Source organism: Ambystoma mexicanum, chromosome 2q (assembly GCF_040938575.1).
Source record: "Ambystoma mexicanum isolate Mex_15411 chromosome 2q, UKY_AmexF1_1, whole genome shotgun sequence".
Classification (NCBI taxonomy): Eukaryota; Metazoa; Chordata; class Amphibia; order Caudata; family Ambystomatidae; genus Ambystoma; species Ambystoma mexicanum.
In genome coordinates, this window is record NC_090924.1 from 1,108,325,862 (window position 1) to 1,108,346,029 (window position 20,168).

General features: G+C 43.3%; 1 protein-coding gene across 1 annotated transcript in view; it reads right to left on the reverse strand.

Annotated features, from left to right (window-relative positions):
* The window catches only part of CALCR (calcitonin receptor), a 2,903,406-nt gene that overhangs the window by 2,719,997 nt on the left and 163,241 nt on the right, over positions 1-20,168 (reverse strand). The window contains exon 2 of the mRNA XM_069648468.1: positions 18,925-18,992. The gene's annotated coding sequence lies outside the window, so the exon portion shown is untranslated. The remainder of the gene's footprint in view (positions 1-18,924; positions 18,993-20,168) is intronic.

Consider the following 20,168-nt stretch of genomic DNA (forward strand, 5'->3'; position numbering starts at 1 on the left):
TAGAGGGAAGTAAGCACCTGTGTGCGAAATCTCCCTAACAGTGCCCGAGAAGTAGCATTTATTACAGGGTGTCCACTGAACTGATCAAACTCAAGGCCTTTACAGTGGCCCTGTTCCGATACACATAGCATCAATCCACTTTGGATTCTGACCTCTCGTGTAGAGCCTTTGGTGCAGTTTTTGGTCAGGATGATTACTTTAAATCGTTATCTTACCCTCACAATTTCTTTTAGTGAAAACAATAAATATTAATTGAATTTGGGATAGTTATTAACAATAGCAGAGTAATGGACTGTATGGGCCCACTTGCCCTGGCAGGCTGGTTTCCTCGTATAGTCCAAAAGGAGCAAACAGGCGCCAAGCCCAGCAAGCTGATGTTTCTGTGCAACATCCCTTGTTTTCTAGACCTAATAAGATACATGCTGATGCCTTGCCATTGGGATCACCCAGGCTAAACCAGAGTGAGCATTCACCTCACTTTTGATTCCAGGGGAGAATGTGGTGGGTTCAGTCCAGTCCTTTAAGGCCAGCTTGCAGGAAGCTTTGGGGGCTTCTCAGAAAGAGGCTGTGTTTCTCCCGTCTGTCAAGGAACTCTGTAAGAAGGATGGGTTGTGGTCCTTCTGGGCAGCTCTTTTTCTAGAATGCGATGGGCTCAAAAAGGAGGTCTTAATGAGGTGTCACAAGAAGTTAACCATTGATCATGGAGAGGCTAAGATGACTCTGGAACATATGTTGCACTTGAAGCGCGTGCGGGTAAGCACTATTTCACCATTTATGCAATTAGCTGCTAAAGTGATTCGCCTTCAATCCAACGTACCTGCTTTTTAGAGGTTGGGAGAAGGTGCGATGAGGGACGACCGTGTGTGTGTGTGTGGCGAGACAATGAGAACAACACAAGATGTGTGGAATGTGTGCAAGAGTGTGCTGTAGAATGAACTGTTGGTAGACTGAGATTTGGCCAGTTTTGCTGTATTGTTCCTATAATATCTTTTCCTGTCCATCCAATGCTTTTTTAATGAGAGTAGGAGAGGTGGAGTGAGAGGTGCAGAGGGGAATGAAATGCACAAAACCGTATGCAGCAGCCTGACGTGGGGGCGGCTATTCACTGATATTTGACTAGTTGTGTAGTTTGTTCATTAATAAACATCTTGTCAATGCTCACGTGTATGAGGATGGGGGAGGGTCGAGTGAGGGAGGATTGTGTGTGGGAATAGCACAATATCTAGAAGGGAATAGAATGCAATGGAAGTACATGCAGTGAGGTAGATGTTGTATGTGAAAGAGAGAGGTACACGGATCGTCTACCATCAAGTGAATGGCAGAGGAGCGGGGATAGTGCTTGTGAGAAAGTATTAAGGTCCATTGAGGAAGGTGAACGTTTGTATGTATGTGTGTGTGCGTTTGTTTGAGCGACAGGGAGGTAGAGAGACAGAGTGAGAGAGTTTGAAGAATGTTTCGTTTTCTGTGTAGGAAAGGGAGAGTGTACAACAACAGGGGAAGGTTGTGTTCGAGAGACAGTGAGATGTGGTCAGGAGAAAATCATTTTTTAGATGAAAGAGATAAAGAGAGAAGGGCAGAACGAATACTAAGAGAGTGACTATGATGTCTGAGGCTTTCAATTGAGGTATATCCTCATGAGAAAATGGAGACAATTACCTGACGGGATTGTGGCAGAGGGTGCATTGAGGAGAGAATACATCTGAGAGAAGTCGATGTTGAGGTGTGTGTGTGTATACGAGAGGGGGCGGGAGAGGGAGCGAGAGAGAGAGGGAGAGGGAGAGAGAGAGATTACAGAGAAGGTGAAGTTTATGTCAGAAACAGAACGTGTGCAGGGCGGTATTGCATGTGTGTAAGAGAAGAGAAATGCAGAGACAGAGGTTCAGTGTGAAATAACAGAGCGTACAGTGGAGCTGTGTTTACTGGAGAGGGTAGGGAGAGTAGTATGTGTCAATGAGAATTATGTAGAAAAGAGCCATAAAGTGGGATAGTTAACAAATGGGAAAGGGCACAAAGAGACATTGGTTACATGAGAAAGAGACTGAGGAAATGAGTGGGAGGGAAAAGCTTCAGAAATAAGTGATTTGAAAGTAGGAAATGGAGGTGGAACAGAACAAAATTAATGAAGGAAAACTGTGTGAGAGGAATAGGATATGCGCAATAGAGAGGGGTGAAGCTTTGGGGTGGATTGTGTGAGAATTGGTGGAGTTAGAGACCAAGGGCCTAATTTACAAAATATTTAGCGAGGCACAAAGTGACTTTGCACCGTAAAAGTACACTTTGCGCTGCTCTAAAAATAATTTCTGATTCACGATCAGACTTTGCGCTGGTCACTCCTAGTTTGTGCTGTGCTAGTGCGCTTTGTGTGACAGAGCGTAAAGCATAGGAAGGGTCCGTGCAAAATCTAAATAGGGGCGGAACATGCAAATTCCCCATTTAAAGCAGAAAATGATCTTTGGTGGATGGCTCAGCGCAACCTGCTCGCCTTGCAAGCAAGACGACACGAAGCAACACAGGTTTGATCCCCGGGTCCGCGCTTAGAAACCTCTGGGTATTTAGCGCGTTATAAATAACCTACCATATCAAAGAACATGGGGAGGGAGGCACAGTGCAAACCGCAAACATGCCCTATCAAGCACTAAGGAAACCCTAGTCACAGAAGCTATTGCACAATTGCTAGGAGTTCAAAAGAGAAGGCACATCTAATGATCTTACCACCATATTTTACACGTCGCAAAACACAAAGTGCAATGAAATTGCATGTATAAAAGCACAATGCAACCCCATTGAACGTAGTACTTCCACAATGCTAGACACTGCGTTGGTAGCATCGATCCCCGCACATGTAAGAAGGAGGAGGAGGATGAGGGGCAGAATCTTCCATCCACAAACTACATTATTTGGGATGCCAGATGAGGAGGTGTATGGAAGATACTGATTCTCTCCCCATGTCATTGTAGACCTAGTAAGGGAGTGGAAGAATGTGCTTGAAGGCAGTGACAAACCTGGTAAAAGTACTATCATCCTTAGACTTCCTGGCTACGGGATCATTCCAGAACACCACAACCATTGTCGGGGGCATATCACAGGCCCCACCATCTAGGTGCCTCCACCAGGTATAGTGAAGCATCCTAGCATGCTTGTCTAGGCGCATGTACATGTCACACACACACTGCAGGCAAGGCAAAGAGTGTGCCAGGAATTCTACACACTTGCACACTTTCTACAGGTCTTGGGAGCCATTGACTGCACACATGTAGCGATGCAGCACCTCGAGAGACTTAGCACATCTATTGCAAAAGGAAACATTGGCATTCCATTAATGCGCAGATGATCTGTGAAGACCAGCGACACATCAAGCATGTCAATTCCAATTACCCAGGGTGCATGCATGACAGCTACATCTTCCGCCATTCTCCCATATACAAGGCCCTTGATCTGAAACCTTTGGAAACACCTGGCTGGTGGGTGAGTATCAACTATTACACACACACACAAGTAGTCACATGACACACATGGACACAAGTAATTACAATAAATGTAAATAATAACCATGTCCCCCTGTGCAGGGGACAGTGCCTACCTGCTCTCCCCATTCCTGTGGCCACCTATCAGGAGTGCAGTCACCGCAGGTGAGGTAAGCTACAGCATAGCACACATAGCCACTTGCTCTCTTGACCATTCATGTGACGTATTCCTATATGCACCCCCTGTAGTATCATTGTGGCATGTTGTGTCCTGCACAATATTGCCACACATTGTGGCACAGCAGAAGAGCTGCAGGAAGGCCACTACCGTCATCCACAGGCACCATCCATTCCCTTAGTAGGCCACAGGGTACAGGGACAGGACACACACACAATTAGGTCATACAAACCTACGTCACCTACGTCACCTGAACTGAAACCCCTGTGGAGCATACACAGTGATGCCACAGCCCTGATGCCCTAAAGCCCTTCAATGATGCAATCGGACCAATCAAACTTGCCCATAAAAACACCCTGAGATTGTGCGTCTGTGATAGTCAAACTGCGTATGCCCCATAACAAGTAAAACTCCAATGCCACCCAATCGACGTCCTTTGCATCCAGTTCACAAACCACAAACACAGTCAACACAGTCATAGCAAGTCAAAATAAAAGTATCCTTGTCACAGGCACAAAATCCTAAACAGAGTGAATCCATCCCCACAATATTACCGTACCATATTCTCCCCTGAGTGTTATGCACCAAGTGCAAGAAAGGGCCCACCTGACGGCCATCTTCATGATATCCCCCACCACACCATTGCTGCTGGATGTCTCACCTCTACTTAACACAGGTCAAATCTCATAACAGACTGAATCAATCACCAGACACAATATCACCATACCATATTCTCCCCTGAGTGGCATGCACCAAGTGCAAGAAAGGGCTCACCTGACTGCCATCTTCATGATGTCTCCCGCTGCACCATTGCTGCAGGGCCTGTTCACCTCCACACACCACTATACGTGCTCCTGGAATGGGGAAAATCAACAGCTGCCCACCATCTCCACATGCATGTCTCTGATACCCTCAATATATTCCTGTCCAATCATGAAGATAGTCTCCAGGAATACCGGAAAGAAAACAAACTAACCAACCACAGGATACACAAACATAATTGAAAAGGTAAGGCAACACTCCCCTCTCCATTGACAGTCCTAGACCATATTAAGGGAAACACATCAGAAACATGAAGCATGACAAGGACAGACTGGCATATGACACCTGAACCTCCCCAGCTATGCACCTCACACTACACACATCACCCTCATGCAAACATGTCAAATGGATCATCCACCTATGTTGAATGAGACAGTCGGGTGTTTTGCCTGCCAATGCAACATAGACAGGGGTGGACTGGGAACCAAATGAGGCCATGGAAATGATACTCAAAGTGACCACCTCCGACGGGTATTTTGACCTCCTTGAACGTATATTGCTGTAATTACTGTATGCCTGATTTGTGTGACCCTATGTAATCTCCAATGTACATTTTGCTATGATGTAACCTGTAAGTTTCGCATTTTCTTGACCACTGTGCCCTGCTACCCCTGGGTCTGGCACGCATAAAAAGTGAATAAAACAAACAAACAAACAAACAAACACATATCACATGTCTACTACAAGGCTAACCAGATTCCCATGCCAAAATGTGGAACCACTATGCAAACAAGGCCCAGGTGGCAGAGGCCTACTGAGAAATTACCAGAGTACCCAATAGGACAGACCACCCCTGATCATGGAGTGATTACTAGACATGACACATGGCAGGAGATGGCATGCAAGCTGACAGGACAGGAGTGCAAAGGAATGCCACACAAACATTGAAGCTACTGCATCAGCCCTCGCCAAAAACATGTGCAGAGGGGCATCCCAAGGAGACGGTCTCCAAGCATCAATTTGTGGTTTTGCAACCAGCAACCCAAGCACACGAATAGCTGATCAAGGAGACATGCAGTCCCACAGTCATGTAGGCCAACTCATATCTTCAGTGACAGTGGCCATCACCAAATCACATCATCCATGCAAAGCCTACTTCATGCCGTGATTGGGATGCATATCTCACTAGCCATGAACAAGATTGGCAATGCACAACGTTACCTGGTGGTACAGCTCTGGTGCTGTGAATCCCTCACCACATCCACCTAAAACTGGCCCTCCACATTGGTGCTAGGAGTGCCAGTGTCCAGTAGCCGGAATGGAGACTTGGGTGGAAATAGGGTGATGGGGTGTCCTCTCAGGGAGTGTGGGAATTGGATGAGGCAAGATACCTGAAATATAGGACATACGTTTGGACCAGCTAAAGGAGTCAGTCATACAGGCTGCACATTTACACATCAATGTGGAATGGAATGTGCATGTGTATGTGGGAGGCTGTAGCAGTCCACAACACCATGCCAGCTGACTCCATTGATCATGGCCCCATGGTCCAGTCCTACAGCTTGAAATACCCTTGAGAGATCAATGGCCCTGGCATAAGTCCACCTTGGAGGAGGACAAAAAAGAAAAATAGTCCACCTTGGACGCTGGTAAAAAGTCAAATACAGTCCACCATGGACGAGGGCAAAAGGGAAAAATAGTGAATCTTGGACGGGGGCAACAATCCAAATAGAAAAACTAAAATGGTCCACCCTGAACAGAGGCAACCAGAAATATCAAAAAAGGAAAAATGCAGGCCCCTACCATGGGTTCATGGACAGCAGAGTGCATAAAGAAGAGGTTGCAGTGGAAAGTGGATAGGGTTGTGCACAGACATGGCAAATGGAAATACTTGTGTGGTTCAACTGCGACCACCATCGTGTTGTGGATCCTCGGATGGTGCATTCTGACCATACAGTGCCAAAGCCTGGTCCTGATTGGCTACGGCCACTCGTGAGAGGGATGGGTGCATGATGATCCCAATCGCTAAAAGGTCCTGGTGATGTACGAGTTGCCACAGATTCATTATGCATGCTGACCCTTGATATCTCCAATTGTATGTTGAGTAATTATCTCAAGGAAGCCATCTCTTGGAGGTGGATGCCCCTTGTGGTTTTGGGGTAGATATTTTAGGCCTCAACATGGAAAGAGGTTCACACTACGTAAATTGTACTAAGTCATGGTGTGTCTGGGTTGGATGAAATGTTGCATAAATATGTGTTCAATGTAGACATTGGCAGTAGGAAAAGGCAAGCATGCACAAACATGGCACACGTGAGGCAGGAGGCATTAGTGTGTTGCATCCATGTTCAATGAACATATGTGGTCTATTACAGATGTGGGGAGATGAGATTTTTGAGATTCAGGTATTTCACATCTTTATCATGTGCTTCTGCTGCTTGCCTACTTCTGTGCTTTGAAGTATAGGTACGATGGCCTGTTGTGTACACGGTGTGCATGGGTGAGTGATGGATGCATGCAGTGGTTGACACGGCACTTCTTTTGTGAATATGTTCATGGGTGTTAGGTAATGTTGTGGGTTGCTTGTGGTTGCCATGCTGGCATAGCTTTGACTTGGAAATTAAGGCATGTATTTCACATGTAGGGGAGGGACCATAAGGCGGCTGGAGGAGGTATGGGGTCGTTGTCTGAAGCCATTCCTTGTGCAGGGGTACTGCATGTGTGGTGTCAGTGTGTCAGTGTTGGCTGAGTGACTTTCTTGTGCGTCTAATGGTATCAATGTGGGATGCACGGGGTGAAATGTTTCATGATGATGTTTGGAGTCATTCATTGTAGATTGGTACTCATTTCTTCATGTGTCTTTCCACATATTCCACATGGATTAGATGCTTGTTGTATCTGGTGACAGGTAATTCATTTCTACCCATTTACTACTTGAGGTTCAATTTAATGTATGTTGGGTTCCTTTCTGGTCCATTTTCTGAGAGAAAATGCAATGTGGCAAACATTGTACTAGAAAGAACATAAAGAGGTGCATGGGACATATGTGCATCGGAGAGCGTAACGTATAAATGATATATGATGGATAGATTATGGAGATTGAGAGGGTTCCTTTCTGGTCCGCTCATGGTTTGGTATCCCTTTGGCACTTGCTTGTCAATGTGGATGTGCTCACACTTCATTCATACATATGGCTCATTGACATTGGGGATGTTGAAGATGGAAGTAGCCTCACTGTGGATCACTGAGCTATGTGCATCACATGTCAACTATGTCACATGTACATCAATGGACCACAGTGCAGCTGCTGTAACACTACGGTTGCCAGTTGATGTGCAGCTAAGTGTGTGATCCAACAGGGAGCCATGGAAGAGTCTACAGTCCTGGATTCAATGGCACTGCTCCTAGGTGTTTATGTTGGTGCAAGATGTCTGGCAGGTGTGCTTCTTGGTGGACCCAAGCCAGAGGAGTTAAGGTAGGTTGGTGCTCCACATTGGACTGGGATGAGGGTGGACTTGCAGGTGCTGCCTTGGGTTCAGGGGTTGGCGCACAGTTCAGTGGGGGTACTTGGATGAGGGCAGACTTGTGGGTGCTGCCTTGGGTTCAGGGGTTGGGGCACAGGTGGGTGGGGTTACTGGGGCAAGGGTGTACTTGCAGGTGCTGTCTTGGGTTTTTGGGTTGGGCCTCAGGTTATTAGCGGTACTGGGTTGAGGGCAGACTTGCGAGTGCTGCCTTGGGTTCAGGGGTTGGGGCACAGGTCAGTGGGGGTACTGGGACGAGGGAGTACTTGCAGGTGCTGCCTTGGGTTTGTGGTTTGGGCCTCAGGTTATGAGTGGTACTGGTTTGAGGACAGACTTGTGGGTGCTGCCTTGGGTTCAGGGGTTGGGGCAAAGGTCAGTGGGGGTACTGGGACAAAATTGTACTGGGAGACTTGCATGTGCGGTTTTAAGTTAGAGGGCCACGGTGCAGTTTTGTCAGGGTATGCAGTTGTGCTGTTTCAAGTTAGGGGGAGAGGCACGGTTTCATCGACAGCAGGGTATGCAGGTGCTGCTTTCAATTACGGTGCTGATGCGCAGTTTTGTGGGGGTGCTGGGATGAGGACTTGTCAGAGTTCAGTGGTGATTGCTGGTGAGTAATCTTTGATTACTTTTTTTCATGGGACCAGTGCAATTGATGTTCGACGCTGCTATGTTGTTTGTAATGGGGGCACATTGGGGGAGTTCCAGGTGCTACTTGTTGTTCTTTTTGCACTGCAGGTTTCTGTGCACATTGTTCTTTCACACGCTTACTACTTTGCACAGACTTTCTGATATATTTGTAAACTATGCCCTATGTCTGTGAAACAGGAAAGCAATATTGAAGGAGAGGCAACATGTGAAAGATACCTGAGAAGAGATGACAGACTGTTTGAGATAAAGCAGTACATGCTATGAAATTAGAGATTGTGGCAAGTGGATTCAGAATTACGAAAGCATATGAAGAGAGAATATACATTGAGAGATAATGTGCATTAAAAGCAGGGCTGAAGTTAAAGAGGTATTGTATCTGAGAGAAAATGCAATGTGGCAAACATTGTGCTAGAAAGAACATAAAGAGCTGCAGGGGAAATATGTGCATCGGAGAGCGTAACATATAAATTATATATGATGGATAGATTATGGAGATTGAGAGGGTTCCATCAAGAATAACTGTACATTAGAAGATCAATTGTGTGTGCAAGGAGTGGGCTAATTGAATCAGTGATTACATTTGAGAGGCATAGGTTGCAGCGACTGACAGTGTGTGGAAGAGCAAGATGGAATGGGTACAACAGGGTAAGGGTTTACATTAGGGCTAATATCATTTCATATTAGCACTAGTGCAAGCATTGCCCTGGTAGAAAACGCATTCAAAAAAATAGTTGAATGCCCTAGTGCTAATACCATGCAAAATTGCACCTGCCCACATTGCAAAGTTTCTGTACTCTGGCACTCGGTTGCAACTTTGCCATAACTAATGACGGTAATAATTGTAGCAAGGGATGTATCTTTACGTTGTCCTGCTAGTCTTGTCTCATTATGACTTACAGACCACAACACCAGGGTCCAGAATACAAAACATTTATACCAGTGCTAAACATTTTACAAATACTTTGATAATTCAGAATGGGGCAAACAGGTTTTGGGCAACAAAAATATAATTTTGTTGTCCTGTTTCCTACGTACCATAAAAAATGTGTTGACTTTAATGTCATACAGTAAACATTGTAAAAAACAGCCTGAACAGATGTTTATACAATAGGGACTGGAGTGATACCCGTTTCCTCCATTGCATAATATCTAAACTGCACATTGTGTGCCAATTACTTTGCTCCATTTTGTGTGGTCCTAGTAAGTTATTAAAGGTGGCACAGATTACGTTATTACAAAAGGTGGCCCTTTCCCAAACTTCCTTCAGCAAATCTTACAAACAGAATGTGGATTTGCAGTTGGCATGCTGGTGGGAATTAGATTTTTTCCATGGGTAGACTTATGAAATGTGCATCCATCTATGTTGTTTCATTGAATTGAGTTATTGTCATGTGCTTAAATGACACTGTAACCCACACAATGCATGCATAACTGTTTTCACCTACAGTATTTTCATGAAATTCATAGCATTCTGATGAGATGCGTTTCAGCGTGGGTCAATTACATCTTAGTGACTACAATATCCAAACAACAGACCTACACTTTGTTGCAGTGGATCTAAACACACGAAGCCTCCAATAGAAGTTAGTCTGAAAGACGATTTTGATGCGACTCCCAGGTAGAAGAAGCACATTAGCAGCAGTGACGCGATTTGGGTTATCAAAGGGCATGTGTGCACATGCTTTAGTAAACCTAAAGAGCCATATTCGTGATCCATGACTCATCGGGCCTCATTACAACTCAGGCGTTAAGGGTTAACGCCACCGTTAACCCTTAACGCCTGATTCTGATTTTAACGCCTGCTTTTAGCAGGCGTTAAAATCCATGGCGCTAACCTGCCATGGTGCTAATTACGCGCCTTCCCCACTCCCATTATGCCCTATGGGGCAAAAATGGGAATGGGGAAGGGAAAATGGGAAATGGGGATTTACCGCCCCACTCACCTTGGAATGGGGCGGTAAATCCGCCATCCACCATGGTTTAAATGGAGTTTACACCATGGTGGTAAAGTTGGTGCACTTAGCACCAAGGTTGTAATGAGGCCCATCTTCTCTTTAATATCAGCGTAAAGCTTCTCATCCCAAAGCCATCAGACAATTATCTCGGCTTCCAATTCTATACCGATTATATGCTTGCTTACTTCCATGTCACTGGAATGCCTTGCCAATTTGCCACACTAGGACAGTCCCAGAGATATTGACATCCAAGAAACTTCACTTTCTGCCGTGCACGGCAAATGCTTTATTTTGTGCTACAAAGTGTCAAAGGAATAAACCCTGCAAAAGAAATCATAGCTCTGTGCACATGTCAATTTCAATGCTTCTGTGTTTCAAACAAACTCCTGCCTATAAGTGAAAATAGCTATGGCTGCAGCACAATGTGGGAATCTGATGGAGATGAAAAACCACATTTAAAATGAAATGCCAGCTATTCACCACACATGTAAAAATGGGCTTTGCAGACAGAGGAGAAAAATGCCTGTTTTAAAAAGTACAAATGTTGAATGAAACCCTGCCATTATCTAGCAATGTGAAAGGGTTTGTTGCTGGGGAAAATACACACTTGGGTTATCGTATTCAACTGGATTGTTTAATTCAGGACCAAATATAAGAAAGTAAAACTGTTGAACTATATTGGCTGGATTTTGCAAGTTCCAAAAGAAAAATAGGTTTCTGTTTGGGGGGATGCTACCAACAGGAGGGCCTCTCTCAGCAGATACTAAAACCCCAGTGATAATTGTTAGGTTGGACAGAATCTAGTCTAGGCTAAACCTACTGACAATGGAATTTCCAGCACAATGGGGGAAAAGGGCAATAAACCTTTAATCAAGCAGTAACCCCTCCCTAGCTCTGGAGTAAATGACAAGAATAAAATGGTCCAGTGACAGACAAAGGACTGCCATTTGCTTCCAAAGACTATTTGTGAATAAAAATGTAAAGACTTTTCTCTCTGCAGCAGGACTTTGGAAAAATGTAAACATTTTGCAGTTTAAAAGTGATTTTGTGGTTTATAATTTGAGACTTTGCAGAATTCACTGACCCCTTGGGAATAGAAATGGCAAAGAATCAGGGATTACAAGGAAAGTATCCATGATGCCATTGCGAATTTTCATATTTACACATCTTATGATAATCAACACATATGTATAAAGTTATGGAATTTTAGGCCGACCATTTCACACTGAAAAGCGTGAAAAACTGTTAGAAGGGCGAAACAATGTCTCACAAACTGGAGGATTGGACTGCTATGGGCTGCATAACATATGTAACCTGTTTATGTAATTTGTTTAGATGTTTCCACTGTATAGAGGTGCCATTTAGGGCAAAACTGGATTTTAGTTAAAGTAATTGTGGGAGGTTTTGGACATTGTAAAACTTACATCATAAATCTGACATCATTCCCTTGAAATCCAACCAGCTTAGAGCGTGGCGGGGACTACCACCCCTAACCAATCCAGTAGTTTACAGGCGTGCTTAGATAAATCTGCCCAGCCATATACTTTGATGATCTATCTTGTCTTGCGGTTTTCCTTATCCCACTCTCTAAGCCATTATATCTATACCCTGATAACTTGTTAAAACTGTTAGAATTATCTGTGCACCCCGCCCGTGACTTCCTAAAGTAGTAGCGACATCTCTTTCCCATTTTGTCTTGTGTAATCCTAAACCCTTAGTCAGATTTCGAGTGATCAGATTGGTTTCCTCCAGGGTTGGGCGCTGGGGTGACCGGGTTGAATTCGCGAATCAACCTTGGATCTTACTGTGTCCATCTATGGTGGTCTAATCTGAATAATGTAGTTTAGAGTAAAACTGTCGCAAGTGATTTCCTTTCCTATTTCACGGCTTCATTTTGCTCAAAGCGCACCTTTTTATATCTTGCATAACTCATCCAGTTTCATAGCTAGAGACCTATTTTCAACTCTAGAGTTTCCCTGTGATATATATCTATCCCCAACCGAAAACCGTACCAAATCAGAGTATTTCACCCGCTTTTATTAAAAACCGTTTGGGTAATTTAAAGCTGGAATTGAAAAAAAATGCAACTTTTACACGTGTCATTTGGCTGCAATCTATTCTAAAATTTCCTACTCATTTTCAAATGGTATGCCCCTTGCTGATCCATTGCCTTGTGATTGCCAGTGATATTACCTACATGTTATTGTGATAAAAATATATGTACATTATTATTTAACCACACATTAATTAATTATTTGCCATTTCTGAGTGCTTTTTTAGGCCTCTGTTAAGGTTTTAAAGTCCGCGTTTGCCTCTTATTCTGCGAGGGAAGGTCAGATTTGTCTTCTGCCTCTTATTCCTGATTACCTGCAGCTTCTTTCTATCCATTCATAATTCAATTATCTGTGGGTTGAGGGAACATTGCAGGGGGAAACCTTAACTTGGGTGCTATCTTTCCTAAATCAAAAAGTGTTCCTATCCAATTGTTCTGTGTATATGTTCGAGGAGAAGGGTAACCAAGTGTCTTGATTCCATTTGCATTGTGATTATCACCCCATTGGTGATTGCTGCCCCATATTAAAAATAGTATGATTTCTTTTGAATTTTAAAATAAATAAATAAATATTGCATTTCACCAACCAGCCTGGTTCATGGTCCATTGTGACCCGGCATATTTGAAAAGGGGGTGTGATATGAGTAGTGTACCATCTCAAATTGAATCTGCATAAAATAAGGAGAAAAACATCTCAGTTGTGCGCTGCATAATAGGCTGAGACCAAGGTGTGTGTCGCCTGATTGAAATCCTTGACAAGTGTCAAGTCCTCTTTCTTTCTCTCGATATTCTTTGCAATATCTATTTGTCTATTACCATTATACACTGATGATGCACGATACACTGTTGAATTTGAGATTACATCACATAGATGTCTGCCTAAGGTGCTTACAAATCAAATGATTGACATTTAACAGTCATACAACACTATGGGCCCGATTCATGGAATGTTTAGCATGCTACAAAGTCACTTTACACTGCCAGCACACACCCTGATTCATGAAACTGTGCAAACTGTATTTTTGCAGTGCACACTCAGTGCAAAGTAAGTGCAAAGTCATTTTGAACTGCAAGAATGACTTTGCACTGACTTTGCACTGACTTGCACTGCAGCAAAGTCACTTTACACTGATAACAAACACCCTGATTCATGGAACTGTGCAAAGTGTATTTTTGCAGTGCAAGTCAGTGGAAAGTCATTTTTGCAGTTCAAAGTGACTTGGCACTGAATTTTCACTGTAAAAATACACTTTGCACAGTTCCATGAATCAAGCTGTGTGTTGGCAGCGCAAAGTGACTTTGCACCTTGCTAAACATTCCATGAAGCAGGCCCTTAATGTTGTATCTATTAATTCTGACTATGTATACATGGCAGTGTGATTGTCTGTAATATTCGAATGTTTTCATATGCAGTTAAGATAGATTCATGCCCTTAAGATAGCTCAGCAGGTTTATGTTCCTTGCTGACACCTGAGTGTGATCATTCAAATCCCAGCAAGGCCAACTCAGCCTTTCATCCTTCTAAAGTTGTTAATAAAGTACCATCAATGATAATGATCTTACACTCACATTGTCTATCTACAACACTTTGGAAAAAGTGCTACATAAATTATAATGTCAAGACAGTCCTCTATAGCAGTAGTAAAATAGTAGTAAGGTATCTAGCTATTGTCACAGTGGATGTCTGCACTTGAAAGATATACATTTATAGAAAGTGCCCAGATGCAGGTGATTTGTAAGAGGAGAGAAACGTTTTCATTTGTTTTCTGTCTGCCGAGCAGTTCCAGTCTGCTATCTTGTACTGCTAAATTCTAGCTTTTAGTCTGTGCAGTAACATTAGCTACACCTGAACATAAACATCACGCATGCACACTTTTCAGGCAGCTGTTGCAAAATGGGCAAATTCGGATTTCTGCCATACACCCCCTCTCAATTCTTGTTGGGTGTCCTAGGGAAGTAACTAAAAGGGCTTTGCCCCCCGTTTTCTCTTGTTAGGGAAAGTCTGACCACTGCTGAGCCAATGACATGCTGTGTGTTCTTAAGCACTTTGCCTGGGGTTTGGTCAAGTAATATAAATAAACAAATAAATACAGAAATAAATACACTCCATTTATGGAAGCGACAAGTTGTTCCAAAGGATGAGACATCACTTTTTACAACCAAAAATGAACTAAATGGTCCTTCTTCTTGCCAACAGATATAACAAGTCTTAATTAATGGAGGAATGGCACCTTTTAATGAAAAGAAACTATCATGTGCCGCAGGACAGAGTGAAGAAAGGGTATGAGGGGTGGAGTCCCTTGCCTTTGAAGATCCATGACCTTGGCCTATAAAAGAGCAGGGGGGGTGAGTGATGTGATTTCATCATGATTGCATCATGATTTGCTTGGGATGCCTATAGATGGCATGTTTTGTTATGTGTATATACAGCATGGAGTCTATGGGTGATTCCATTCGGTCTTTCCCCAAATGTATGTAACACAATATGGACAGAACCGTGCGGTTACAAAGTTATTCATATTGGACTAGATCCCTACATCTACATGAGTATCCCTGAAAAAAGGCATCTTGCTGTCCCTCAAAGTGACTGAAGATATCCCTGGGGAGAGCTGGTGTAACGCCTATCTAGGGTGAGGGGTAGACAAGAGGCTTGCCCTATCCTCTTTCACTACTTTCCTGCGTTTCTAAAAGTATGTGTACATATTTGGAAGTCGATTGTGAGCTTTATTTGCATCACCTCCAAAGCTGTGTGTCTTATTTCATACGGATACTTTTCTAAACGTTTTGACAACATTACTTCCTTTCGTCGTCAATCATTAAAAGAGTATCTAAATTGATGTTTTTTAAACCGAGCACACAGTTCGATTGTGGTGGGTGTCGAGGTTTGGTTCATCACTTCCAAGCCTATCCCTATTATGTTTTGTTATATGCCTGAGCTATATTATCTGTGCCCTGCCTTGTTTTGAAGTGCTACATTTTATGCTACGCAATGCCATGTTTTAAGCTTTAGAAACATGTGGTGTAATGTCTGGCTATGCTGGGATAAATGTGTTATTTTCCTAAATCTAAAGGCATGTTACCTAGAATCTACCTGAGTGCTACTATATGTACTCATTCACTTCTTTCGGGAGATGGGGGAGAATATGATGGTGGTTTGCTTTTATACAAGCTGGTTAGGTCATGTTATATATGTTGAGGTTCCATTATAATCTTTTGCTTTAAATGTTTAATTTTGAAGCCCCTTTGAAGCATCCATAAAGCATCAGGTAGCAACACCCTAACATTCACATGATGCCTTTGTAGGCACGGACCCAAAACATGATTGATAAAAACAAATCCAACAGGGCCAAATAAAATCTAATTACATGCAAATATGGCCGGGAGTTTCCATCAGTCCTGTGAAACTTAACATGAAACTAAGAACTCTGCTTGTCTATTTGAGGTTACCTCTTTTATTGTGGAAAACGCAATTAACATAAACTAAGCATATTAATTTCACAACATAACCCCACATTCCCCTCGGTCAATACCTATACAAAACATCTAAACATCCTGCATAGTTCATTACCCTATTGGTCACACTTTATCTAAAGAAAACCCCCTCAGAAATGATATAATGCATAATCATCGTACAACACTATAATTTGATTGGTGCATTATCCTCAGGTACTTTGTTGCACTAATAAACTTTCCTTACTGGTGAAGGTAGCGCTGACCATCTCATGATGTGCATACTCCCAACAGGACCCAATCAGGTAGTGAGTTTGAATGACGAGGTCACCCCTGCTCGGTAATACAATGGTCTTCCCATTATACCAGATGCTGTGGCACGCAAAAATAGCTCACTCAACCTTGCAGTTACATTTATTGGCATCATCTCCTATGACTCCCTTCTCAGAACACAGTACATCTCCAGCACATCTCCTCCTTTATCTCCCTGGGAAATCAGGTGTCCATGAATGGCGTGATTGGGGCACCACTCCTCAGGCCTGAATTTTTCTTATTTATTTATCTATCCTATTTCGCAGACGCCTGCAAGTCAAATGGGCCGGCCTTTTTTTGAGTGGGGCAGTATTGCTCCGGAATCCAGTTGTACCACTTGTCAACCCAGGCCCCATGCTTCATTCCTACAGATTCGGCCTCTGCAGCTGCAGACCTAATCTTCAGGCCCTGACCCATCATTTTGTTCTCATCTCCTGTGCTGCACTGTTTTATACAATTAGCCACTATTTGAGCAGTGCGTCTTCCTGCGACCTTGGATGTCTGAACATTCACAGGGAACTAAATGGATTTCTTCTAATAAAAAATTGACAGAGCCTCAGCTTCAAACGGGGCCTGCTTCTCCTACTAACAAAAAAGGCATGGATTGCAAATAGGCCCTAGATCCAACGTGGTGGGACCCTCACTAACCACTCGGCACACCCCCTTGCATTTACCGCAATACCCCTCTGCCTGCCAATATTGCTTGTACCTTATTTCAACTACCTGTTTGCATAGTACTCAAAGCACTACATAAGTCACTGTTGCTAAATACACAAACTGGTACACATCACCCTGGCTGTGACTTCAATATCCACAACGTCATTGCATTGTTGCTATTTCTGTAAGGCTTTATGATGCTTCTAAGGTATGTCAAAGCGAACTACAAATGACACATGCTCAAACTGCCACACTAAACAGTAAAATACTAACACAAAGGCCTACTAATATAGTGCGCACACACTGAACCTTTTCCCATGATTGTGATGCTGTACTTGCATCCCAACTACCCCCAATTAGCAGGGCAGAGTAACTGCAGCCCAGAGTGAGAAGGCTAGTCAAAGGCTGTAGTATGTAAATTAACTCCCATAAGCAACTAGCATCAGCCTAAGAGGATTCCTTCCTCACACACCAAAATAATAATTATTTTAAATGCCCCAGCAGGACTCAGGAACCTTCAGGCAGAAAGGACTGGGGCTTCTGCCCCCAAGGAAGCTGTGGTTGAAATACCACCCTCAGTTAAATGTGCCCATATTTCCTTGCAGGTTTCCCATCTATAGAACCTGACCATTTGTGGACATTCAGGGTTTGGTGAAGTAAGTAAAGCGGCTTTAACACACTGTTTTCTTGTGCCTGGTCTTATGCCCAGGCGTAACATGCAGTGAGCACATTTCAGACATAAACCCTAGCGCAGCGAACCCTTCTTTTAGAGCCTCCTCTCCTTTCTGTGCTTCATCCCATAGAATACAATTGAGTCCCACGTTAAATTCGGTCTAGTTGTGCATATAGATCCTCCACCTTCTCCTTCTCATGCCTTCCCGAGCATCTTATCTATCCCTCGCCCTCATCCCATCTATCCACATGATTGTACTCCTCCCTACCACTGTGGAATTGTTCTCTCCCACTCCTCCTTTGCCTCTGACAGGTAAAAGCGTGTCAATGTTATCAATTATGGCAGGAGGCACTATACAAAAGCAAGATAACATAACATACTTCGATGGAGAATTATTGTAAACACTGAGCAATTTATTTGACATCGTACTGTAGTGGTAACTTTGTAGCAATTAAAATCCTGCCTATGAGGCAAAGATCAGGGCAAAGCTGATTGGCAATGACGCATTTGAGGACATTCTGAGTGGGTCTTTCAGTATAGAGCGCTTTGATATACAAATTCAAGCTTGAGTGATTTGCAAAGGTACATTTGAACATGTAATTATGTATTAGTAGATTGCAAATTACTCATCTAAATCTTCGGTACAGAATGATAATGAAAATGATTCTGATATGGTTGGAAAATTAAGCATCATTTGTGCTGGCTTTCGTAAATTAATGTGTACAGTATAGCAAATTAGGTTTTCAATCAAGTCTTGCTCTGTCACTTGTGTACGTGCGCATATTACTTTGTCCATCGCTTTTTATCACCAGGAACACATTTTATATTCTTTCGGCTTTCTGTAGTTGGTCACAGCGCACGTCATCACCCTAATCTTAAAATATAATTGACCAGATGTGTTTTGTAAAAACGACCATGCTCTCTTTGCATAAACCGGTGCACCACTGAGGCGCGGATTTCACATGCAATGTGCGCGTCATGCCTGCCCGATTGCCGCGTAGGATCATGGCGGATCTATAAGAGATCTAGAAATACGAACTTTATCTTCTTATTGCTTTGCGAACCTCAGGGGTGTGTTTTGGTTTCCTCAGCCATGTTACCTAATGCAATGTGGTGGAAGTTCAGGGTTTCCAGATGGCTTTCCTGAACGGCTCTTTCGTCTCTTCGGATAGTGCTTGCCAACACATACTAACCATGTCTGCTTTCCATCAATGTGTATTCATTTCATTTACATTGCAAATTAACTCTTACCTCGATTTCAGGTGGAGCATCAGGACCTTGCCAGAAACAATAGGAATGGGTCGAGAAATAGCCTAAACCTGTCGAAACAAAACAAAAACTATGTTTAGTATGTAGAAGCGTAGAGATCACATTACACCAGCTAAACAGGCCTTACGCTGGCTGCCAGTAGAATCCAGAATCTGGTTCAGAATCCTGACCATTATACATACATTTTTACAGGGTAAAATGCCGGATTATTTACAACAACTCCTTCCCACAAGAACTAATGTAAGATCCCTGAGATCTAATACTCAGCATCTCCTACTTGTTCCAAGATGTTGCACTGTAAAGGTGGCCAACTGTGCCTTCTTCGCTATTGGGCATACAGTATGGAATGTTCCTCCTTCTGAGCTGAGATCCACTGAGTCGCTCGAGATTTTTTTTTAAAAGTTGAAGACCTATCTTTTTAACTAATCAGTTTTTACCTGTCAGCGAATATTCGTACTCTTTTTATTCTTGACCTTATGGCTCGCAACCCTTTTTTTGTGTGTTAATGTACATTGTCTTGTAGCGCCCTCACGCCTTCGGGTCTATGGCTGCGCTATACAAATCATATAAAGTAAAGTAATTAAAGTAAAGATTCCTGCTCTCAGTCTCATGAATACATACCATATCCCTTCACGCCCCTACCCCCTGTCCTCGTAACACCTACAGCGATTGCAGCAAATTGCACAACGCTAGCAAATTGGCAGAGTGATTTAGTGATGCATAGTGCAAGGTGAGCAAAGAAGCTGCCTTATAGCATGCACTGAGCCAGCTTTTGGGAGGATTAGTTAGAAAAAAGTCATTGATCATCTAATAGTCAGAGAGGATATTGCGAATGTGTTTTAAAGATCAAAAATTGGAATCCTTGATCTAAATTTCAAATTGACCATAGAGGTATAGACACATCCGGCTAATTAATTAGTACGCAGTGAACAGGCCACAGTAATAGCTAAGAGCTGCAGGTGTGCCCCCCTTGCAAATGAGCACTTAGACAGCGGGAATAGATCTGCTTCAAAGCCGGACGCAGCCGGAACTGGAACACTGCTCGGAACGGAAGCACTTGAGTTCTGTACATTGTTTTGTCCCTGGATCACACCATTGGAGTGAGGTCGGGAACACTGGTTTAGGATTCAGGATTTCAGATTTCCAAGTCAGCGGTGTACCCAAACTACCCCATCCCAGGTTCACAATTATTACGCTTGTTTTGAAATATATACACCATGGCTTGC